Source organism: Schistocerca nitens, chromosome 2 (assembly GCF_023898315.1).
Source record: "Schistocerca nitens isolate TAMUIC-IGC-003100 chromosome 2, iqSchNite1.1, whole genome shotgun sequence".
Taxonomy (NCBI): Eukaryota; Metazoa; Arthropoda; class Insecta; order Orthoptera; family Acrididae; genus Schistocerca; species Schistocerca nitens.
The window spans coordinates 583,371,591-583,395,503 of NC_064615.1; the positions used below are offsets into that span (position 1 = coordinate 583,371,591).

General features: G+C 40.0%; 1 non-coding gene across 1 annotated transcript; it reads left to right on the forward strand.

Moving 5' to 3' along the window:
- Positions 1-23,057: 23,057 nt before the first annotated feature.
- On the forward strand, positions 23,058-23,129 carry Trnaq-cug (transfer RNA glutamine (anticodon CUG)). Its single transcript has one exon. It is a non-coding gene; the product is annotated as a tRNA-Gln (tRNA).
- The last annotated feature ends 784 nt before the right edge of the window (positions 23,130-23,913 follow it).

Sequence of the window (23,913 nt, forward strand, 5' to 3'; positions counted from 1 at the left end):
CACCGTACGTATTCGCGCATCCTTCGAAACAGTTAGCATTTCATTACCTGGTAACGATACTGATATCTGGAAATGTGGCTTGAGTCAGCTTTGGTAAGAAACGAATTTCCCCATAACCATCGCTATCTGTGACGCATCTGACAGCTAGCAAGAAACCATCGTGAACCGTTACTCTTTGCTAAGAGCAGTTTGATCATACAGATAAGGCAAAGCCGAATTCAAGATAATTTAACATTATCTTATTCGGACGAAGGCCTCAGCACTTTCAGTGAGATAGTCAACTGCTGCTCACAGTCGCCTTTTCTTCGTGTTGTGCCTGACGTGAATCAGGCAGTGATCCCCATTTTTAGGTGCTACTTATCCACATTCAAATGAATGTGAATTTTTGGACGACAGGCTTTTGTGCGTTCTTCAGTTTTGTTCGGCAGTCTGGATTAGATTAACGATAATTCAGATAACACCTTCACGCTACTTGATAGTTTTTTTTTATTAAGTATGAATATTCTGTCCTCTCATTTTCGCTACACTGAAATATTTACAACAAATTCTTTTAATTTAATTTTGCCCATATTTTGCAGCTGAGAATATTTCAGAGGCTGTGGGTCTATGTTCAGGTGCAAATCGTCTAATATATAATTTAAGTTCACTCTTGAACAAAGCCGGCCGGGGTGGCCGAGCGTTTCTAGGCGCTACAGTCTGGAATAGCGCGACCGCTACGGTCGCAGGTTCGAATCCTGCCTCGGGCATGGATGTGTGTGATGTCCTTAGGTTAGTTAGGTTTAAGTAGTTCTAAATTCTAGGGGACTGATGATCTCAAAAGTTAAGTCCCATAGTGCTCAGAGCCAATTGAACAATTTTTTTCTTGAACAAAGTTAAATGCGTTTTCCTGTTATGGGAAAAGTAAATAATAGGTCTTGTATTTCGTGAATCTAGCGCGGCAAATATGTGAGCAACAGCGAAAAAAGCAGTGAAAAACTTACAAATAAACAAGGAGAACACTTTTAACCTTTTGAGATCGGCATACGTTGGTTGATTATTCCTGTCGTTGCACATCACGTCACTCGAGGCACACATTTGTTTACACATTTGAAACAGTTTTCACAGATTTAGCTTAACCTGATGTGATCAAAGATGAAGTGGTTCACATAGTGTTAGAGTTTGGTTTTTAAAATATTGACATACGAAAAGAACAAATTCAAAATAAGAATCATGTTAAATGAACAGACAGATTTCACTAGCCATTGTTATTTTAGTAATTTTGAAGATTTGTTTTGAATTTGTTCCCAGCGTATGTCAACCTTTTAAAAGTCAGACCTCTAACACTGTGTGAACAATTTTATCTTTGATCACATCAGTTTAAACTACAGATGTAGTTTAACCTGATTTATTTTTAAAATGTGCAAATAAATGAACGACTTGAGTGACGTGATCTGGGACGACAGAATGCGTATGCTGATCTCAAAAGGTTAAAAATGTTCTTCCTTGTTTGTTCGGTAAGTTTTGCGTTGATTTTTTTCCACTGTTCCTCACATATTTCCCGCATTCGATTCACGAAAACAAAACCTAACATCTAACTTTCTCATAATAGGAAAACGCATTTAATCTTACTCAAGAGCGAATGTAAATTATGTATTAGAAGATTTGTACTTGAAGATAGACCCACAGGGTTCGAAACGCGTCACATAATTAAACAAATCCTGGTAAAATTGGTGAATGAAGGCGTTTTCACTCAAACTTTTTCTTCTTTTTTCCCATTCCAGGGTTAGGAATAGGGCCTGTTCTAGTCTCACCATTTCAACCTCGGTCTTCGCACAGTTCTCATGCCCCGTGGTTTATAATCTGTATTCAAACTTATGTGATTTAAAATAATATTACGTGCGAAACCTCACTAATTGCTACAAGGTTTTGCGTTTATTTTTCTCAATACGTTGAAAAGAAACAAAAGATTGAAGTATGACCCTTCGTAAGTTTGTCTGAATATTTAAAATTTCGCTTTCCAGTGCAGAAGAATCCCGTTTATCCGAAATAAGTGGGACCAGATGTAATCCGGATAATCTGGAAATATTTTACTACAAACAAAACGCTATTAAGTACTACAATAGGCAAAAGCTTTTACTTGGACGCTAACATGAAAGACCTTTTTTGGCACGTAGCTCTATAGTTACTGCAGTCTACTCAGGTTTATTTGATGAAATAATATGTACGTTCCTTTCGTTTCATCTTTGTGTGACGTTTGAGAGCAGCACTGTCTCGTAGACGTTTCACCAACACCATTTCGGATGGACTTGTTTCTAGCTGGCGCTCTAGATAACCATTAGTTTTTCCAGCTGTGCCGTTGCCTCCACATGATGCGTTACTCCTTTCACTGAAAAGCCACTCTTGCTATCCATTTCACCATCACTGTCGCTCTCTCTAGTACAACTGGCGATAATACAAATCTCGTCATTAGACATCAGGTCGTATTGGAAGTCAATGTCATTCTGCAACCAGGCATCTACTTCACTATCGTCCACGTCCGAACAACCAGGAATGTTTGCTAACATTTGAACGAATTCACAGGTGTTGGCATCATCACAAACTTCAGCGTTGGAAATAATTTATTCAAAATCTTTTTTGAAGTTTTCTGCAGCCACTGTATTTCCCGAAAAACTTTCGCTTGTCACTGAACGCTTTCGTATGCCATGACAAGCTTTCCATGTGTCAACTAATATTGGACGTCTGCGAAGTTGGGTTCGCCATCCGGTAGCTTTCTGTTTAAGTTTAGCACCTTTTTGTGCAGTACTGGACCGAATATAGAAACACCTTTCTCATTTTTCTGACTGAATAATACTGAGTCCAGTGTTTCATTTCATTCTTTCTTCATTGTATTGCGCTTTCTGCAAACAGACATTAGTCATCATTTTGAAGCAGAAGTCTTCAATTTCCTTTCGGTTCTTCCAAGTTGACACAGCTGATGTCACTACACGATATCCTGTAGTTATATTTTTCAGATGCTCTCCTTTGTCTATTCTGTTTAGTGCTCGCAACTTTTTGTACATCGGAACAACCACTTTCTTTCGATTCGAAGTCACTTTATTCACGGACATACAAAACACAGCAAGTAGGGCACAGCTTCATAGCTCCGTGAGTAAGAGATCCACACTGAACGTAGTTACAGTGGCTGGATGCGTGGGACCGGCGATTTGTATCCTACCTGTGTCGCCAACACAGCAACTGTACATATAACTAGAATACGCATGACCTTTGTGCCAAATAGTGGCTCGCTCAGGAAGCATACAACAGCCTTCTTTGATTTTAAAGAGGCTCCTGAAACATCGTAGTCAATATAGGCGCGCATTATCTCCAAATGCAGTGTGATCAAATAGTCTCATACTTATTTAACTCAAAGAGTTACAAAAAATTCTTACTCTGAAATAGAAGAATGGGAAAATGTCAATGTATTCAAAAGAGTAAAGACCAAGTCTGATGTGTGCCATATTGCACTTCATCTGAAAGTCCAGCCATGTTCCTCAGTTGCTAAACAGAAATATCTCCTGACAAGGTTCCCATTTCTTGAACAACACACGGAGTTTATAAAAAAATTTGCAACATCTGATACCAAGAATGGAGTTCTGTAAGAACGCAGTATTGAGAGAAGTGTTTTCGTGAATTTAATGTTGTTATTCTCTTGTCAAAAATGTGAAAGACGTAAGACATGGTTTTGATGACTACAGTTCTACTACTTAAAATATTCCAGCAGTATCAATGTAGTTGTATTACCACAAACGAAACGTAGTGCCTTTGTATTAATGGCACTTGGAACAACCACTTTCTTATTGGTACAGAACCAATGAGTTTAGTGGTACGTCACTTAGAAAGTTCTACGTCTACACCTACGCGATTATTCTGCAATTCACATTTCACAATTAGGTGTCTGGCAGAGCGTTCATCGAATTACCTTCAATCTACTCGTATTTCACTATCGATCCACTCTCGAACAGCGCGAGGGAAAACGATCACACAAATTTTCCATACGAGTTTTGATTTCTGCTATTTTATTACTAGCTTAGTGTTCGGTGTTTCGCTCGCGTTTGCTATCTAGTTACATCAAATATAATTTTATAAACATATATTACGTCTACTGAAAAATTAATGTTTTAATGAGATGTATCATTTTCCATACGATTCTAAGAAAGTAAATTTGTCTTAGTGACTGTTATTCGCAGTCTTTGATTTAGTTCACAAACTGTAACACCTTCTAACCATTTCACAATAATAAAAGCTCCTAAGGCATGATCTTTCCGAATGTACTTCTGAGCAAAAAGCGATTCTGATAGCTGTAGTCCAAGGTTTAAGTTAATCACACCTTTTGCGTTCTTGTGGTGATATTTCCATAGACACTTTCGTCCTCTTAACACATGTTCCTTTATATCTAACCGAGAAGTGAAACACCAGATTTCATAGATGTAGCTTTTTATAAAATATAACCAAATACTTTCTTCAGAATTTTCATCTCCTACTTCCTCCCCTTGGGGGCTGAATATCCTAAAACAACAAACTTTTATGTCGACTGACTCTGGCTGCGGAAGCCTACGCCATTGCATTTTTTTTAAATTTGTAACGGAGATGCCAAATACAAATTTTCATGGATTTACCTTTGAAAAGGATTTAATGGTGAATAATTTAATAAAACTTTTCATCCGCTATTTAACTCATTTAGGGGGTTCAATTTCCAAAAACACTGAAAGACCTATTTTTTTATTTCCAAACGAGAAGCCAAATACCAATGTTCATTGATTTAACTTTAAAAATACCGTACTGGTTCTTTAATTACAATTTATTTTCAAAGAAATTCACCCTCTGTTTTATCTGCTCACTGGTTCAATTTCTAAAAATGCTGGAACACATATTTCTTATTTCTTGGTGAGAAACCAAATACCAATTTTCGTCGTTCTAGTTTCAATATTTTCTTAATAGCAACATAGTTTCAAAAAGACTTTCATCCCCTATTTCACCACCTTAGGAGAGGATGTTCGAACAATCCCTTCTTAAACGTTGCCTGCAGTATAAGATCAACATCGTCACCACATTTCAAATTTCTATCCTTGGCGGTTTGGGCTAGACCCCCATGTATTTTTTCATTTCTAACGGAGAAGCGAAATACAAATTTTCAAACATGTAAGTTTAAAAATGATCTCACAATGAAACATTTTCATAAAACATTCAACCCACTATTTCACCCACTTATGGATTGAATTTTTAAATAACAGTAAAATTCATATTTTTTTCCATTTCTAACACAGAGGCTAAATCCAAATTTTCATAGATTTAGCTTCAAAAATGCTTGCAAAACAAAAAATTTCAATAAAAACTTTTATCCGCTTTTTCACCCCCATAGAGGGTTGAAGTTCCAGTAACAGTGAAACAGGTATGTTAATTTCTAAGCGAGAAGTCAAATTCAAATTTTATTAGATTTAGCTTTGAAAATGGTTTCATTATGAAACATTCTCATAGATCATTTCATCGCTTATTTCACCTGTTAGTGGCTGAATTTCCATAAACAGTGAAACACTTGTTTTTTTTTAAACCTATGATTCATGTACCACTTTTCATGGCTATAGCATTAAAAATACTTCAGCAGTTCTTTAATAATGATCTACTTAAAAAAACCATTCACCTACTATTTAACCCCCACAGGGACTAAATTTCCAAAAATGATGAAAGACTTGTTTGTTTATTTCTGAGCGAGAAACCAGACACCAATTTTGATTGGTCTACGTTCAAAACAGTCTTAACACCAACATAATTTCAGAAAAAGTTTCATCACCTACTTCAGCCCCTTAGGGGTAGAATTTCAAAAGATCCCTCGTTAAACGACGCGTATGGGATAAGATCAACGGCGTCTGCGAATTTCAAGTTCCTATTCTTAGTGCTTGGGTAAAATATTCCGGAGGTAAAATAGTCCTCCATTCGGATCTCCAGGCGGGGACTACTCAAGAGGACGTCGTTACCAGGAGAAAGAAAACTGGCGTTCTACGGATCGGAGCGTGGAATGTCAGATCCCTTAATCGGGCTGGTAGGCTAGAAAATTTAAAAAGGGAAATGGATAGGTTAAAGTTAGATATAGTGGGAATTAGTGAAGTTCGGGGCCGGAAAGAACAAGACTTATGGTCAGGTGAATACAGGGTTATAAATACAAAATCAAATAGGGGTAATGCAGGAGTAGGTTTTATAATGAAAAAAAAAAATAGGAGTGCGGATAAGCTACTACAAACAGCATGTTGAACGCATTATTGTGGCCAAGATAGACACGAATCCCACACCTACTACAGTAGTACAAGTTTATATACCAACTAGCTCTGCAGATGATGAAGAAATTGATGAAATGTATGATGAGATAACAGAAATTATCCAGGTAGTGAAGGGAGACGAAAATTTAATAGTCATGGGTGACTGGAATTCGAGAGTAGGAAAAGGGAGAGAAGGAAATATAGTAGGTGAATATGGATTGGGGGTAAGAAATGAAAGAGGAAGCCGTCTGCTAGAATTTTCGACAGAGCATAACTTAACCATAGCTAACACTTGGTTCAAGAATCATAAAAGAAGGTTGTATACATGGAAGAATCCTGGAGATACTAGCAGGTATCAGATAGATTATACAATGGTAAGACAGAGATTTAGGAACCAGGTTTTAAATTGTAAGACATTTCCAGGGGCAGATGTGGAGTCTGACAACAATCTATTGGTTATGAACTGTAGATTAAAACTGAAGAAACTGCAAAAAGGTGGGAATTTAAGGAGATGGGACCAGGATAACCTGAAAGAACCAGAGGTTGTAGAGAATTCCAGAGAGAGCATTAGGGAACGATTGACAGGAATGGGGGAAAGAAATACAGTAGAAGAAGAATGGGTAGCTTTGAGATATGAAATAGTGAAGGCAGCAGAGGATCACGTAGGTAAAAAGACAAGGGGTTGTTGAAGTCCTTGGGTAACAGAATAAATATTGAATTTAATTGATGAAAGGAGAAAATATAAAAATGCAGTAAATGAAGCAGGCAAAAAGGAATATAAACGTCTCAAACATAAAATCGACAGGAAGTGCAAAATGGCTAAACAGGGATGGCTAGAGGACAAATGTAAAGATGTAGAGGTGTGTATCACTAGGGGTAAGATAGATACTGCAACAGGAAAATTAAAGAGACCTTTCGAGAAAAGAGAACCACTTGTATGAATATCAAGAGCTCAGATGGAAACCCAGTTCTAAGCAAAGAAGGGAAAGCAGAAAGGTGGAAGAAGTGTATAGAGGGTCTATACAGGGGCGATGTACTTGAGGACAATATTATGGAAATGGAAGTGAACGTAGACGAAGATGAAATGAGAGATACGATAGTGCGTGAAGAGTTTGATAGAGCACTGAAAGACCTGAGTCGAAACAAGGCCCCGGGAGTAGACAACATTCCATTAGAACTGCTGACAGCCTTGGGAGAGCCAGTCCTGACAAAACTCTACCATCTGGTGAGCAAGATGTATGAGACAGGCGAAATACCCTCAGACTTCAAGAAGAATATAATAATTCCAATCGTTTACGTAGACATGTGATGAAAGTGTAACACTGACAACCTTTTAGCTGCACTTTTGAGGGCGAGTCAGTAGGCAAACACCTCACTGGGCCCACAGGTGTAAAGGCTGTACATCAGTGACAGTGGTTAGGAAAATATATGTGTGGCCGGAGTCATCTTGCCTGTGGGGCAGTCTGCACTGGTGTGCGCGCCCGACACATCTGGTCATCATTCCGCCTTGGAACTCTGTAGGGAACAGGTCGCTGACATGTTGCGGTCGAATTTCTTAACGATAGTTCGAAAGCGTATTATGTGGAATGAATGTTTTTGCGCTGCATTATTTCGGCTGTTTAAGAGTTGTGAGTGTGTTTGCAGAGCTTTGCACATACTTTAATTTCCGCCAGTTTAATGCGTAGTGAACGTGTCTGTACATCAGTGTACTGCATTATTTTGTGAACATGTCTGTAAGATGTGCAGTGCATTATTTCGATAGTTTACAATTAGTGACCGTGTTTGCAGAGCGTTTCACATTCATTATTTTGACAATTTACGAGTCGTTTCCATGTCTGTACATCAGTGTATTGGTTATTTTGGTAATTTACGAGCAGTTTGCAGATCTGTAGGCTATGGTGACCTCAAGCACATCTGGGCGAGTGTTTTGTATCAGCATAATACGTAAATTACGTGAAATCCATCCCCAAATAAATTGTCCCAACTTCCCGCTGGAAAAAAATAAAGTATATTCCTCCCTCTCCAGCAGCTAGACACAGAGTCTTTTTACTGCCTTTTTTTTTCTGGACCGCCATATTGGATTATGCGATTGGGGGGGACGACAGTGCCATCTGATGGCGGCACTGTGTACTAGGTCAGCTGGACTCCAGACCTCATGGTGAAACACTGGATGGAGCTGCTGCCCATGTCAACTAAATTGTTTAACTAAACAATGCATGCAAAATACTTACGTCCTTCCTATGCAGCAGCCCACAACAGACTGAGTCCTTTTCCCACAAATTCCAAGCAATAGGTGGTGGTTTGATGACTTAGGTTAGTGGACGTAGCCCAAGTTATTTTTTTCCCGCCAAAACTTCCCTGCCATTTCCTTGAGGACAGGAGGGCAGGGGAGGGGCGGTGAGAGGAGGGGGCAAAGGTGGGGAGGGTGGAAGGCGAGAGTAGGAGATTAGGTTAGTTCAGGTAGCCCATTGATCTATTTTCCTATCAAAATTTGAACTTCCTGCCATGATGTCATTGCCACATTTCCAAATCTATTGCTGCCAACTTGAATCCACCATCTTGAATAAATTTGGCAACAGTTCAGCGTGGGGCAACTCTCTCTTTGTCCCAATACTTACGACGCTACGGACGGCAACACCTATGTAAGACAAAAAGTGTCTGGCGCAATTGTTAGATCGGTTACTGCTGCTATAGTGGCAAGATTTAGGTGAGTTTGAACGTAGTGTTATAATCAGCGCACGAGCGATGGGATGCATCATCTCCGAGGTGGCGATGACGTTGGGATTTTCCTGTACAACCATCTCATAAGTGTACCATGACTATCAGGAATCCGGAAAAACATCTAATCTCCGTTATCGCTGCGGCCGGAAAAAGATCATGCAAGAATGTGACCAACTACGAATGAAGAGAATCATTCAACGTGACAGAAGAGCAAAACTTCCGCAAACTGCTGCAGATTTCAATACTGGGCCATCAGCAAGTGTCATCGATATGGGCTTTCGGAGCCAAAGGCCCACTTGTGTACTTTGATGACTGCACAACACAAAGCTTTACGCCTCGTGTGACTCCGTCAACACCGACATTGGACTGTTGGTGACTGGAAACATTTTGCCTGTCGGACGAGTCTAGTTTCAAATTGTATTGAGCGAATGGACATGTACGGATATGGAGAAACCTAATGAATCCATGGACCCTGATGTCAGCAGGTGACTGTTCCAGCTGGTGGAGGCTCTGTAACGCTGTGGGGCGTGTGCAGTTGGAGTGATATGGGACCCCTGATATGTCGAGTGTCTCATTTCCTAATCTAGTTCCCTCACCATCACCCGATTTAATTCGACTACATTCCATTATCATCGTTTTGCTTTTGTTGATGTTCATCCTACATCCTTCTTTCAAGACACTATCGCCGCGCGCGATTAGCCGAGCGGTCTGGGGCGATACAGTTGTGGACTGCGCGGCTGGTCCCGGCGGAGGTTCGAGTCCTCCCTTAGGATAATTTAGGTTAAGTTGTGTGTAAGCTTAGGGACTGATGACCTTAGCAGGTAAGTCCCATAAGATTTCACAAGCATTTGATTTTTGAACAAGAGACTGTCCATTCCGGTCAACTGCTCTTCCAGGTCCTTTGCTGTCTCTGACAGAATTACAATGTCATAGGCAAACCTCAAAGTCTTCATTTCTGCTCCATGGATTTTAATTCCTACTCCGAATTTTCCTTTTGTTTCCTTTACAGCTTGCTCAATATTCAGATTGAATATCATCGGGGATAGGCTACAACACTGTCTCACTCCTTTCTCAACCACTGCTTCCCTTTCATGCCCCTCGACTCTTATAACTGCCGTCTGGTTTCTATACAAATTGTAAATACCCTTTCGCTCCCTGTATTTGACCCCAGCCGCCTTCAGAATTTGAAAGAGAGTACTCCAGTCAACACTGTCAAAAGCTTTCTCTAAGTCCACAAATACTAGAAACGTAGGTTTGCCTTTCCTTAATCTATCCTCTAAGATACGTCGTAGGGTGAGTATTGCATCACGTGTTCCAACATTTCTATGGAATCCAAACTGATCTTCCCCGAGGTCGGCTTCTACAAGTTTTTCCAATTCGTCTGTAAGGAAGTCATGTTACTATTTTGCAGCCGTGACTTATTAAAGTGATGGTTCGGTAATTTTCACATGTGTCAACACCTACTTTCTTTGGTATTGGGATTATTATATTCTTCTTGAAGTCTGAGGGTATTTCGACTGTCTCATACATCTTGCTCACCAGATAGCAGAGTTTTGTCACGGCTGGTTCTCCAAGGGATATCAGTAGATCTAATGGAATGTTGTCTGCTCCCGGGACCTTGTTTCGAATTAGGTCTTTCAATGCTCTACCAAACTTTTCACGCAGTATCATATCTCTCATTTCATCTACGTCCTCTTCCATTTCCATAATATTGTCCTCAAGTACATCACCCTTGCATAGACCCTCTATATACTCCTTCCACCTTTCTGCTTTCCCTTTTTTGCTTAGAACTGGGTTTCCATCTGAGCTCTTGATATTCATACAAATGGTTCTCTTTTCTCCAAAGGTCTCTTTAATTTGCCTGTAGGCAGTATCTATCTTACCCCTAGTGATATATGCCTCTTCATCTTTACATTTGTCCTTTAGCCATCCTGTCGATTTTATTTTTGAGACGTTTGTATTCCTTTTTGCCTGCTTCATTTACTACATTTTTATATTTTCTCCTTTCGTCAATTAAATTCAATATTTCTTCTGTTACCCAAGGACTTCTACTAGCCCTCGTCTTTTTACCTACTTGATCGTCTGCTGCCTTCACTATTTCATATCTCAAAGCTACCCATTCTTCTTCCACTGTATTTCTTCTTCTACTGTATTTCTTTCCCCTGTTCTTCTCAATCGTTCCCTAATGCTCTCTACGGTCGCAGGTTCAAATCCTGCCTTGGGCATGGATGTGTGTGGTGTCTTTAGGTTTAATTAGTTCTAAGTTCTAGGCGACTGATGACCTCAGAAGTTAAGTCGCATAGTGCTCAGAGCCATTAGAACCTAATGCTCCCTCTGATACTGTCTACAACCTCTGGTTCTTTCAGTTTATCCAGGTCCCATTTCCTTAAAGTCCCACTTTTTTGCAGTTTCTTCAGTTTTAATCTACAGTTCACAATCAATAGATTATGGTCAGAATCCATATCTGCCCCTGGAAATGTCTTACAATTAAAAACCTGGTTCCTAAATCTCTGTCTTACCATTATATAATCTATCTGAAACCTTCTAGTGTCTTCAGGCCTCTTCCATACACACAACCTTCTTTCATGATCCTTGAACCGTTAGCTATGATTAAGTTATGCTCTGTGCAAAATTCTACCAGGCGGCTTTCTCTTTCATTCCTTAGCCCCATTCTATATTCACCTACTACTTTTCCTTCCTTCTCTTCCTTTTCCTGCTATAGAATTCCATCACCAACCACTATTAAATTTTCGTCTCCCTTCACTATCTGAATAATTTCTTTTATCTCATCATACATTTCATCAACCTCTTCGTCATCTGCGGAGCTAGTTGGCGTATAAACTTCTACTACTGTGGTAGCCGTGGGCTTCGTTTCTGTCTTGGCTATAACAATGCGTTCGCTATGCTTTTCATATTAGGTTACTCCACTATTTTTTGATTCATTATTAAACCTACTCCTGCATTACCCCTATTTGATTTTGTATTGATAACCCTGTACTCATCTGACCATATGTCTTCCTCCCCCTGCCACCGAACTTCACTAATTCCCACTATATACCTAACTTTAACCTACCCATTTCGATTTTTAAATCTTCTAACCTAGCTGCCCGATTAAGGGATCTGACATTCCACACTCAGATATGTAGAACGCCAGTATTCTTTCTCCGGAAAATGACGTCCTCTCGAATAGTTCCCGAACGGAGGACTAATTTAGCTCCGGAATATTTGACCCAAGAGGACGCTTCATCATTTAACCATTCATTTAGCCATACACTACGGCTGTAGTTTCCCCCAGCTTTCAACAGTTCGCAGTACCAGCACAGCAAGGCCCTTTTGATTAATGTTACAAGGTCAGATGAGTCAATCATTCAGACTGTTGTCCCTGCAACTACTAAAAAGGCAGCTGCCCCTCTTGAGGAACCACACGTTTGTCTGTCCTCTCAACAGATACGCCTCCATTTTGTTGCACCTATGGTACGGCTGTCTGTATCCCTGAGGCACGCAAGCTTCCCCACCAACGGCAAGGTCCTTGGTTCATGGGGGGTAATATACATAACGATGTGAAAAAGGCTAAGACGACCATGTAAAGGAAACCTCGGGACTATTGGCTACTAGAACACTATGACATAATGATGGTTGAGAATAAGATGAAGTTGACCTATCCTGTTAAACAAGGTACGAGTGCTACTCAATTTTACCTCGCTCACTCCTCGTTATTTGACATAGTTCTTATGGCCCATTTGGCTAATGGTCATGGAGGCCGGGACAGAATGTTGAAGTAATCTTCACCCAAGTATAAGAACCTTATTCGTTATGGTACTGAGCTGTACATTCACAATTTTGAGCCTTTGTAGAAGAACCAAAAAGGTGTTAAAAAGCTGTTGTGGTGAAGCCAGTGGTTTTAGAATTTAGTTCTGGTTGTGAGGTCGATGTCATTGACTTTCAGTCCCTTCCAATAGAGAGGTTTATGATGGTCTACCAAGACCATTTCACTATGTTTGTGGTTCTCAGGTCTCTGAAGAGGGGAAGAAATAGCCTACAGCTTCATCGACCTACTGATATTGCTTGGTGCCACAACGACTCTATAGTCCGACAACGGCAGGGAATTTGTAAACACTGTGGTAAGCAGCCTAAAGGAGTACTGGCCCACATTGAAGATCGTCCATGGTCGGGGTGAAAGTTGGACGTCTATGATTCTGCTTTGTGCATACACAAACATTGTGTTAGCACCGAGCGAGCGGTTGTCGAGGGGAGTCGGAAGTGGTCGGACGCCGTATGCGGTGGAGAGAAGCCGCGTGACTGAGAGGTCACAGCCTTCCGTGATCGTGCTAGTAGCTCCGGAGGAGACTTTGCTATTAATTGAAGATTTTTTGGTAACTTGCCTTTTCGCTACACGTAGTTGTTGGTTGCTTGCACACTGGAGGGATTTTGACAGATTTATATAGGCATACACTCAGAGCCATGTTCGTAACTTTGTTGTGGCCAGAAATGTGTTTATTCAGTGTAGACACTGTGGAATAATTAAAAGTCTCAGTAAAGTTTGTCAGCAGTTAAATCATGAATTTTCTAAATATAGTAAATTAAAAGTTTTTATTGGTTTCTTTCAGTTTTCTTTACATCGTTTAAGGTTAGTTGACTAAACCCCTCCTGATCTATCAGTTTTTATGTATAAAAGTATGGCAGTAATTGTTGCAATTAGTCCAGGTATTGCACTCTGCATGGATCGCCGTATTGCTTTTTGAAATATTTTAGCGTGTTGCTCATCAAGCAGTTGTAGTGGCAAGCCGAGGTAAGTTGTCTGTTTTGTACTGGAGCATTGCAGAACAGTTGTTAGGAGAAGTCAGGGAATATTTTTAAAACTCGCAATCAGATGGTTGGGAGCTGATTTCTTTATAATTCTTGGGAGGATTAATTAATTTTACTATTCAAATTTCTGTTTTTATTTGTTCTCAATCAGAATTCAATTGCTGTCGGAGACAGAATGTCACACACATATTTGCGTACATTTACCCAAAAAAGAGTTTCAAAGGAACCGAAGAAAGAGCAAATCAGGACACTGGGTGATGATGATGTTTGGTGTGTGGAGCACTCAACTGCGCGGTCATCAGCGCCCAAACAAAGTCCCAACTTTTCCGCAGTCCAATTTCTTACACAGTCAAATCTAGCCATTGTCACGAATGATGATGATGATATGATGAAGACAACACGTACACCCAGTCCCCAGGCAGAGCAAAACCCCAACTCGGCCGGGAATCGAACACGGGACCCCGTGATCCAGAAGCAGCAACGCTAGCCACTGGACCACGAGCAGTGGACGGGACACTGGAAATATGCTGTATACTTGGCTGCAAAATGAAAAAACTACCTCCTGGAGTGACGCACTGCGTTTCTTCAGCTTCAGGAAAACGGAACTCTTCATTCTGGGATTAAAAGGTCACCATATGTAGCTCTGTTCGGCTGCAAAGCTAGAGTAGATCTCTCTCTGACGACGTTTTTCGAGGCGAAGGGACTGAGGAAGAGCTGGAAAAAGTAGTAGAGAACGTACAAACAACACGAAGGTAGAAAGAAGGACGTGATGAATCAATGCAAGAGGCACAGGTCCCGCAGAAGACATAGATGAGAATGCAGTCCATGATGGAGGAAACCAAAACAGTGCTTAAGCCATGGTTATCTATGAGCCTTCCATTTCTGTGGTTACCGACAATCCTTTTTCTGCTATCTGTTGCGTTGTGTAAAAGAAACCAGCAGTGCTCATGCATGTCAAAAGTGTGGCCGAAACGTTCATGCCATCTGTGGACATTCTCCTAAAGACGATGACAGCGGCGAAGTAGAAGGTTATGGAGTTAGCATTTTGTGCAGTGTTTATTTCAATATCGAGAAAGCGATCCACACTAAATCGAAATCGAAATTGGACCTTGAAATTCAGGCTAAAAAAGTGAAAAGGGATTCTGACAAAATATTCTCCCATGCCTTCAGATGCCACTGTGCGAGTTCCGATTCCCGTCGTCGACAATGGGCGGGGTGACTCACGCAGTCTGTTGGCAGCTGTTATGAACGTGGCGGAAGGTGGCTCTTACCGACTTGAAACTGCAGAAGGAATCTTGATCTAGCTCTACGTAGGATCAGAATTCAAAGTGTCTCCAAACAACTCAATGAGAATTGAAGACGTTCCTGACCACGAGGTACATCTCCGATCTGCAGCTACTTCTCCGTGCATAGGAAGAGGGCAAGGATTCGTCTTGTGTATGTGTAACGCGAAATACCCAAAGATTAAGTGTCTTTGTGTGAAAAAGAAAATTAAGTGCAATTCAAAATGTCAGTCTAGCCTTCCCTGCTGCAACAAGTAGGTCACGCCAGATCTGCTTCGTGTTTTATCGGTAATAATATTCTGTTCGCTTTCTTATTTAAGCGGTGAAATGCATGAACAAGATCAAATTGCCAAAAGAAGTGTTTTTTGCGAAAAAGAAAAATAAGTACTTACTGTAACAAGCACTTCAATCTCAGTTCTACTTTCATTGTTTTCCGGTAAGATTTTCTTGTGCTTTATTTCGTAGTTTTGTTATTCCAGTTTCAAATGCGTATTAATTAATGAAGGCTACTCTTTTGTGCCCTTTTAACACTTTGCGTGTCCGCCCCCGGTAGCTGAGTGGTCAGCGTGACAGACTGTCAATCCTAAGGGCCCGGGTTCGATTCCCGGCTGGGTCGGAGATTTTCTCCGCTCAGGGACTGGGTGTTGTATTGTCCTAATCATCATCATCATCTCATCCCCATCGACGCGCAGGTCGCCGAAGTGGCGTCAACTCGAAAGACCTGCACCAGGCGAACGGTCTACCCGACGGGAGGCCCTAGCCACACGACATTTCAACACTTTGCGTAATGGTACTGGTCATTCCGTAAACGCCTATTAATTGTATATAGTGCCTTGGAAAAGTATGTTATATCTTCATTAAAAAAACTTATGCTGTGTAAAGCCATCAGGCATACTATTCATTGTCTAGGCATTCTATAGAATACCGGGATTTCACAAAAGGCCAGTAAGATAGGAATATATAATATAGAATGGTTAAGCGTTGTTAGCGAACAGGAAAGTTGTATTTATGGCTCATCGGCTTATGATTAGAACGATTATAGAATCAGAATTTGTAATAATAATAAACAAGGCTGAAGATCAGAGGGTGGGGGATAGGAGGTTGATAGAGGGGAGGGAGGATAAGAACAGAGACAGCGGGAGCGGGAGGAGATGGGCAGATAGAGAAAGAAGGAGGAAGAGATGGACAAAGATAGAGGGAGGAGGAGACTGACAGAAACAGGGGGGAGAAAGAGATTACGACGTATACCCAATTCCTATTCATATTAAAAACGTGTGCTTTTCTTTCCTGTTTAACCAGAATCAGTCACGGCAATGCGTGGCTGGGAACAGGTAATTTCATGATGTTATTCGAGGCACTGTTCGGCGACAACAAAGCAAATCAGCTGTAACTCTGTCGAATATAATAATGAAAGTAACAAAGCACTCTCCTAAACCGGGTTAAGAATGGAAAGGCAGACTGGGTCGATATATATTGCGACGAAAAGGAATTCTGACAAGAGGTGTCGAAAATACAGCAGAGGGACAGAAGAAAGTAGAACAGAAGGGAATAAAAATTCTGGATGAGGTAGAAAGAGGACACCAGACAAGAAAGCTCTAGTCTGGAACAGGAAACAGCAACAGTGTTAGGAACCTGTCTATAGGGAGATCACCTTATGATGATGACGATTACTGTAAGGCGCAGATATGGTTACAATTAGCTGCATAGAGGCGTTGATATAAGTCAACGGGGACATTTGAAAAAATGTGTGCCCCGAAAGGGACTCGAACTCGGCATCTCCTACTTACATGGCAGACGCTCTAACCATTTTTTTTTAAATCTCATTCTGTTCGAGTTAGTTCGTTGCATCTGCTCGGGGTGGACATCCATTTAAGTTCGTTGTTGATCGATTAACTTAGTTTTTTTTATTTTTTTATTTTTTTTGTTACAGAGGGCAGGTAACACTCCCCAACTGAGCCACCGAGGATACAGAGGATAGTGCGACTGCAGGGACTTATCTCTGACACGCCTCCAGTGAGACCCACATTCGCAACTTATTGTCCTGCACTATATTCATAGTACCACTGTCCATCATACTCATTACTCGCAGCTTCACCGCCGATTCCCGTAAGAATTCGGGCACTGTTTATCTGTTCTTTCGGACATGTCTGAAAGAACAGATACCATCTTCATATATATTACAAATATGGTTCGTTGCTTCGTTCTCTCTCAAAAAAGGCCACTCTGGAGTGTTGTTGACGAAAACCCATAAGCTGCATTGAGAAGTCAGAGTTTGAACCCTGGAATGGCTCATAGTGTACGGGGATTATTCCCTAAGACTTTATGATTGCAGCCGAACAGTGTTGAGTTCTTGCGCGAACGTTTCGGGTGACAGACAGGCAGCTATTTTTTGTTAATTACAGTTACAATGAGGAACACGTTGATATAAGCAGTTGCTGTTGTGGGAAAGGTATTGAATGCGAGAGACGGTATTATGAGGAACTGGGAGACACCATTAGGAAGTGGTCCGGCCTCTGTTGATTTATTTTGTGGGACAAACATAAATGGAGGCTCTGGCTCGTTAGTGAGTCACTCCCTGGGCGCGCAAACAAGCGGCGGCAGCGACGCGGCCGGCTACATTCAGGAGAGCACACACACACGCGCCCACTTGAAACGCCTCTCCTCTCCTCTCCTCTCCTCTCCTCTCCTGAGAGCCACAGCCAGCTGCTCCGCACGTGGCCGCCACGGGTGAGCGGACAGCCGGAAGACAAACACTCGTTAACGAGGCAGCACCCAATCAGCAGCCCGGCCGTTTGCAGCGTGGACCGCGAGGCGCAGTACTTAGGAGGATCCGTCTGTTTCTCCACGTATCTGCCAGCGTGCGAGCGTAGACGTGTATGAATGAGATGCACGGAGGTGGGTTCATAATGGTAGGGAGAAGAGTGGCTGGGGGGGGGGGGAGGGGAAACCGCAAAGTGGCAAGGTTAGGGAAAAGAGGAGAATGTGCAGATTAAAGATGGGGTGGAGAACTGATGCAGATACAGTACACCGAGACGAAAAAAGTAATGCGATACCTCCCAGTATCTTGACGGTCCTCCTTTTGTCCGACGTATTGCAGCAACTCGACGTGGCATGGACGCAACAAGTCGTTGGAAATCCCCTGCAAAAATATTGAGCCATTCAGCCTCTATAGCCGTCCATAGTTGCCACAATATTGCTGGTGCAAGACTTTGTACAAGAACTGACCTCTCGATTATGCTCAATAAATATCCGATAGGATTCACGCCCGGCGATCTGGATGGCCAAAAAAATCGCTCGAATTGTTCAGAATACTCTTCAAACTAATCTTGAACAACTGTGCCCCGTTGACATGATGTCATTGTTTGGGAACGTGAAGCCCATGAATGTCTGTAAATGGACTCCAGGCAGCCGTACATAACCATTTACAATCAATGATAGGTTCAGCTGGACCAGAAGACCCAGTCCATTCCATGTAAACACAGCCCATACCATTATGGAGACACCACTTGCTTCGCTGAGTAGTGCTCAGAGCCATTCTTGAAACACCAGCTTGTCAACTTTGTGCCATGACTCTGAGGGGTCTGCGCCACACTCGAATGCTGCCATCAGGTCTTACCACCTGAAATCGGCATTTAGCTGATCAGGCCATGGTTTTACAATCGTCTAGGGTCCGGCCGATATGATCACGAGCCTAGGAAAGGCACTGCAGACGATGCTAGCAAACCCTACGCAAACGCCACTGCGCTTGCTCGTTAAGTGGAGGACGTGGGCCACTGCGTTGTCTTTGGTAAGAGATAATGCCTGCAATTTGGTATTTTCGGCACACTCTTGACACTGTGGATGTCGGAATATCGAATTCCCTAACTAGTACCGAAATGGAATGTCCCATGCATGTAACTATTCCGCGCTGAAAGTCTATTAATTCACTGATCATAGCAAGGCCAGAATCAGAATTTTATTGTCTCATTATACACATAAGTAAATAACTGATCTAAATTACACGAGATTCATCAATATAAATAATGTAACTGAAAAATGTACAATGTGTCAAAAAATAAAAATTAATCTTAGTTTGCAAAGATCATTACAAATTTATTTCATTATTCAAGAAAGAAATATTCATCGTCATTTGAAAATTCCATGACTGAATAATAACATTTTTAGACTGGAATGGTGGGGTAATTTTATTTTCAGTTAACTTAGCTCATACTGTGAAAGTTTTTCGCTTTTTATTCGCTATAAATTGTCATTGCCTTGTATTGAGGAATCTTAGAGTAGTGTTTTTATTTATGAGATGGGTACATGGAGGTATATTTGTTACTTGTGTCATATATATGTTGCAAAGGGGTTTCTATAAATAACTCTTGATGGGGAATTTATTCTGTGGTCTCACTTTCGATAGGTACACAAGTGTCAGCTCCAAATAAAACTGTGAGGAATGTTATATTTACAGGTAAATGAATTTACACAAAATAAAACAGGATTGAAACTAAAAGGGAACTTTTGTGACTCCTTATGAAATACTTTCCCATTCTGAGAAATAATCTCCTCCATCCTAAGTTATAACTACCCTTTGTTTCCTGTTAAGCATTATAAGAATCATTTCAAAGCACTAATGTTCACTAAATTTCTTCGTAACTTCACCTACAGCGCAGAGTGGTTTATGAAATACACAAAATAAAACAGGACTGGGCCTAAAATGGAACTTTTTGTGTCTCCTTAAGAAATACTTTCCCATTTGAGAAATAATATCCTCCACCCAATGTTACAACTACCCTTTGTTTCCTGTTAAATATAATTTGAATCATTTCTCAGCACTACTGTTCACTAAATTTCTATCTAATTTATGCAACAGTGCAGAGTGGTTTATACCATCAAAAGCCATTGTGAGGTCACAGAAAATTCCTGAGACTTTTTGGGATTCATCCAGAGATAAGCAAATTTTCTCAACAAATTTGTTGATGGCACATACTGTACTCTTCCTTTTCTGGAAATTAAACTTATTTAATGTGATGGCATTAGATTTTGATATGACATTTTGGATCTGGATTGCAACAACTTTTTTGAATACTTTTGAGAATATTGGGAGAAAACTTACTGGTCAGAAGTTTCCTACAGCTTCCCTTAAGTCTTTCTTGGATGATGGATTTACTTCTGCATACTTTGAGGCATCTGACAAGAAACCTTCCTCAAATGACTGTTTTTTATTTCAGATAGCAGTCCCAATACTATAGTAAAAAACGTTTTGGTTGCTACAGTGGGTATTTAATCCTAACTGTTTAATTTTTATTCACCTTTTCTAAATCTTTAGCTGTAATTTGCTCAAATTTAGTTATAACTTCCTGTTTCTCTGAATTTCTGATCATCATATGATTTTGATACATTTATAAAAAGAACTCATTGAAATATTCTAATATTTCTGAAGGATTTACAGTGGATTTGTCATCTACCTTAATTTTAAAGATTAGTGGGTTGGCAGCTATGACAACAACTTAAAATTTTATGACTGACCACATGAAATTTGATTTATAAGTATGGTTGAGAAAGAATTCTTTGTGTCCCACCTCTTCTGCTACCTTTAACACCCTTCTAAAAACATTTTTATGTCTTTTTCACACTTCATAAAATCTATATTTGTATTATTTTTCAGTTCATTGTGTAACTGTCTTTTCTACTTGACGCTTTTATACCAGAGATTATCCATTTCAGTTTGCTTGTAAATTTTATGGTAGAATGGATGGAGAAATATTTCGTTAAAAACATGCAAAATAACTTAAAGAAATGTCATAATTTTCAATACTTGTAGTACAATGATCTACCTCCCAGTTGACACCTTCAAGCCTACAATAAAACAAGTTTATATTTTTCGTAGTGAGGTATCGTTTGACGAATTTTTTTCAAATCACTGGTTCAGTTATTTTTGGTAGCCACAGAAACGGTGCAGAATGATCAGAAATACCTAAATGAATGCAGAATTTTTTTTCTGTCATGAAATGAATAACGTTTCAGTATGTTATCTATACAGGTTGCAATTTGTTTACTCTCTCTTGTGAATTTTGTGAAGTTCAGCTCAAAATGAAATGTCTGAATCAGATCAAAAAATTCTGTTGATTCACTGGATTCGTTTATTATGTTTATGTTAAAATAAGTGGCTATGATAATCATGTCCTTTAGCTCTTTTGTCAGCTTCTGTGAGAGACTTCTTAGTTTAAACAGAAATACCTCTGTTACTTCTTTATCTGGGATTCTCGACATCGAAATTATTAGAATTTTTTGTCTCTCTAATTCTAAACAGCAACTTCCAAACATGTCATCATCATCAGATAAAATCATCTATTAAGTTATATGTTAAATAAGTATTAATTAGTGTACAGGAACCCCCTTGAGTTTTATTTCTTCCACAGTAGCTACTGGCTACAACAGAGTTCTCTGAGTTATTAAGGACTTTGATGCAGTCTTTTGTTAGGCAATTTTCGTTTACTCAGATGAATGATAAATTTCTCTCTCCTCCCAGGAAAATGAGTAGATCGTCAATTTTTGCTGCTCTGCCATTTATATGTTTTGTAAAAATGTGCTTTTAATATTACCTATCGTTTTAAGAATAGATTTTCGTATCGGATTTTTACCTTTTATTACTTTATGCAGCTTGTCACTCCCGTAACTTACATTTAGTTTCCCTTATCCTTTCCAATTTTGCACTTGCCAATAAATATCTTCCTGAATTTTGCAGACCCTAACCTGTTTAGGTGTAGGTTATCCTGTGCTAGGCAATCTGTGGTTATAAAATTATTTTGTCTATACGTTTGTTACTCGCTGATCTTCTGTGGATAGTGCCACTTACTGCTGCTCTTTACGCTGGAATACATTTTCCGCTATTTTCATTACATTTCTTGTTTCATTGATGACGTCTTCTTGACTGTAGCTTCGAAGGAAACTTCTGCCCAGATGGATAAATAATGCTTTACAATTTGCATTAAAGTGAACACTTTCTGTCATACTATGTTTTGCTTCCAGAACGTTCTTCAAAAGCTTATTCATTTGATGTACTATGTGCACTTATCTTGTAGTTTATGTTGCACTTTTATATTTGTCTAATGGTTTTGCACTCTGTTTATTATTTGCAGTTTCTCCAATCACGCCAGGTTCCATCGTATTACTAAAGTCTGTTTTATTACGCACACACGCGGTTTTGCAGCTGTGTTTCTTCAATGTATTTGTATTTTCATTGGCACACGATTTTTTTTTTTTTAGTTTTATATTTTCTTCACTGAAGGAATTTATTTCATCTTGAAGAATTTCAAAGTCTCTGGTCAGCAGATTCATAATATCGTTTTAGAGCTAACCGTGTTTATGAACTCTACACGTTCGTCACGCTCGCCATACATTGGACAACGAAGGAAATTAGTCATTTAAAAAATTTAAATTGATATTCGCGCAGTCATTATGAAACCAGAAGGTACCCTTCAAACATAAAGCACCTATTAAAACGTGTTTTTCACCTACCCTTGCACGCTGAACTACTATATGTAAGTTTTTTGTGGAACCGGAGTGGCACTGCACAGACCTGTTGGCGCCATCTAGCACTCTGTGTATTTGCCGTTATGCAGTGTGGTCTCATGGTGCCACATTGAAATTCTGGTGAAGCTACTTTTCCTCGTCACTAGAACGTGTCCTAACATCTGCCGTAGTTTTTGGTTGTACTGTTAACGTTGGTCCATAATTTCGCTGTAATTTGAAGCACGGGGTGTTTTCTGTTACACCGGGTGTGATGCCAGTGCCCTTCCTCGTGGTACATTTGCTGAATATTAAAAGAACCAGCGCAACACTGTTGACCAGATAATTCTTGGAGCTCCTGGTCGCCGCCTATCACATCAGCTCCAAAAATAGATCGAAATATTTATAACAAAATTACCCACAATTCCAGTAAACGTCCTCTCATAAGGGTATCTGTCACGCCGCCCAACAAAGGCTTCCGACCGGTCCCATGGTGTAATGGTTAGCACTCTGGACTCTGAATCCAGCGATCCGAGTTCAAATCTCGGTGGGACCTTGTATTTTTAATACTTCCCATAACACACGAAAGCACATTTATAGCGGGACAATTAAGTTACTGAAAAGATAAATGATGATCTGACAAAGAAAAGCAGAAAAAATATAAAATACAGAGAAACGCAACCAGACACTTTCTTTAAAAAAATATTCGTTTATTCCCGTAAGCTAGTTTTCACCCTTTTCAAGCTCACGTTCAGATGGGGCACATCAAAGTTACATATTTACTTTCAGAGCGCGGAAGTTACGAGATAATTTCAACAGCGCTTTAGAAGTAAACATGTAACTTCCATTGGCCCATCTCAAGATAAGTCTGAACAGGTTCGAAAGCAAGTTTGTAGAGATAAACGAAATAGTCAAACAAGGGAGTAGTTATAGTTTTCTTTATTTCTATTCGGTACACAGTCACGGGTTGTAAAACATCCGTAATGGATAGGTTTAATCTGCAGAGAAGGTATACCTAAACTGTAAAGATAGTTTATACACTCCTATAGAACAGACACACTAGTAGTAACTTTTCATACTCATTCGTATTCAGACGAGTTTTCAGTTATAAATCTGCAGCGGCCATTATATAATGTTTTAAATCTGTCGTTGATAATGGTCCTATCTATAATCCCACAAAAGAACTCAGGACCAGAATCATGGAACGTAACGGAAGTTCTAAAATAATGAAATTCGCATACAAGAACCCATTTTCGACACATGTCAAACATCATATAATGGTCAATGAAAATGAAAATAGTGCTTCGGAAAGTGTTTGGAAATAAATACTCATAAAAACT